The sequence below is a fragment of the Leptonychotes weddellii genome, chromosome 9, assembly GCF_054177405.1.
Source record: "Leptonychotes weddellii isolate Sample4059 chromosome 9, ASM5417740v2, whole genome shotgun sequence".
Lineage (NCBI taxonomy): Eukaryota > Metazoa > Chordata > Mammalia > Carnivora > Phocidae > Leptonychotes > Leptonychotes weddellii.
This window is the reverse complement of record NC_138377.1, coordinates 25093213-25095753: the sequence shown is the minus strand read 5'-3', so window position 1 is coordinate 25095753 and position 2541 is coordinate 25093213.

Genomic DNA, 2541 nt, shown 5'->3' with positions numbered 1-2541 from the left:
ACCCTCCCCCCTCTCATGTGCTCTCTCTCTCTCATTCTCTCTGTCTCAAATAAATAAATTAAAAAAAATCTTTAAAAAAAAAAAAAATAAGATGTTGTGCAGACTTCTCTCAGCCTTGAGTCTTACTTCTGGTATTCAGACTGCTTCTTTCCTCCTGGTATAGGGAGAGTGGTTCTCATCTGGGAGTTTCATCTCCTGTTTCAGGGGGAAGAGGGGATGAGGGCCTTTCTTGCACCTGCTGTTTTTCAAGTGCCTTTAGCTCAAAAGAAGCAATATGTCTAAGTGATATATTTTGGGATAGCCTCCCCTGAACCCTTTCTCCTGACTTGTTTCCATAGTGTTTCTCTCATCCATACTCGATTTTGAGAATTGAAGATAAACTGAGGGAGAATTTTCATCTCACAGTGAAATACTGCTATGTGCTTAATTTCTTGTTTCCTAACATATTTTCTAGTGTCAAATTCTCTGTTCAAATCTAAAAAACACAAGTCTTCTAAAAGTCAACCTCCAAATTCCTTAATTAGTTCCATTAATAGGCATAACTCCTATTAATCCCATTTTCTTTTTCTAAATTTAAAAAATTTCCTTTCTTGCCTTAACTTCTAAAAAGCCATCAATACCATAATGGGCCTGCCCTCCATTGCTCTCAAGGATATTGTCAAGTACCTACCCAGCAAACACTACCCTTCTCCCTTTTATAACAATTCCTGACCTTCATTCAGGTATCACCCATTCCCCACAGCTATGGGCTTCAGGGAAAAGTAACTCCACCCTGAAGGCAAGGGCAGTGATGGTGATCCCTGTTTGGTTCAAGCCAATATCAACATTCCATTCAGGGAACAGTATGTGACTTAGGTCACATACGTGGAGATTTGAATGTTGTCTCCCACTAAACATGAACGAAGAAGTATGAAGCCCCAATCATTCTATCAGCCACCTTATCACATGAAGGGCAGAGCAAACAGAAACAGTTCTTGTTGTCATCCTTGAGCTATTGGGTCAATCAGATATTAGACCTATTCCTGATTTCCCATTCAATATATTTCCTTATTTTGTTAAAAAGAGTATTTTTTAGAGCAGTTTTAGGTTCACAGTAAAACTGAAAAGAAGGTATAGAGATTTCCCATATGCCTCCTGCCCCTATACAGCCTCCCCCAATTCCAATATCCCCCACTGGAGTTCTACATTTACTATAACTGATAAACTACGTTGACCAGGGGCGCCTGGGTGGCTCAGTCAGTTAGGCATCTGCCTTTGGCTCAGGTCATGATCCCAGGGTCCTGGAATTGAGTCCCACATCGGGCTCCTTGCTCAGCAGGGTGCCTGCTTCTCCCTCCACCTGCAGCTCCCCCTGCTTGTATATGCTCTCTCTCTCTCTGATAAATAAATAAAATCTTAAAAAAAAAAAAAAGCAAAAAGCAAAACTACATTGATCCATTACCCAAAGTCCTTAGTTTACACTAAGTTTAACCTTGGGTATTGTACATTCTATGGCTTTGGACAACTGTACAATAACATGAATCCACCATTATAATATACAAAATAGTTCCATTGCCCTAAAAATCCTCTGTGCTTCACCTATTCATTCCTCCCACCCCTGCAACCCCCAGCAACCACTGATCTTTTTGCCATGTTTGCCTTTTCCAGAATGTCAGAGAGTTGGAATCATACAATATGTAGCGTTTTCAGATTGGCTTCTTTCATTTAGTTCCTCCATGTCTTTTCATAGCTTGGTAACTTATTTCTTTTTATTGCTGAATAATATTTCATAGTCTGGAAGTACCAAAGTTTGTTTATCCTTTTACCTACTGAAGGACACCTTGGTTGCTTCAAACTTTGGCAAATTATGCATCAAGCTAGTATAAACATCCATGTGCAGGTTTTTGTATGGATGTAAGTTTTCATCATCTTTGGATAAATACTAAGGAGGATCATATCGTAAAGTATGTTTAATTTTGTAAGAGACTGCCAAATTGTCTTCCTAGGTATCTATACTACTTTGCATTCCCAGGAGCAATGAATGAGAGTTCCTGTTATTCCACATCCTTGCTAGCATTTGGTGTTGTCTGTGTTCTGCATTTTGGACATTCTAATAGATGTTGTAGGGGACCTGGACAGACCACCCCCAAATGTACCACAATGGCATACTGACTATTTCTAACTAAAACCATTTTATTTTTTTAAGATTTTCTTTTTATTTATTTATTTGACAGAGATCGAGAGCACAAGCAGGGAGAACGGCAGACAGAGGGAGAGGGAGAAGCAGGCTCCCTGCTAAGCAGGGAGCCCTGTGCAGGGCTCAATCCCAGGACCCTGGGATCATGACCTGAGCCAAAGGCAGATGCTTAACTAACTGAGCCACCCAGGCACCCTAAGTAAAACTATTTTAAAAAACAGCCTGTGCAAGGAGGACCCTCAGAACCACCTCTGTCCTCCTGAAAGCAGGAAATAAATCTCCCATGTGAAAGGCACTCTCCCTGTACCAGGAGCTAAAGAGACATCCTTATCATCAGAGATAGGGAATTAGAGCTGAGAAGGCTG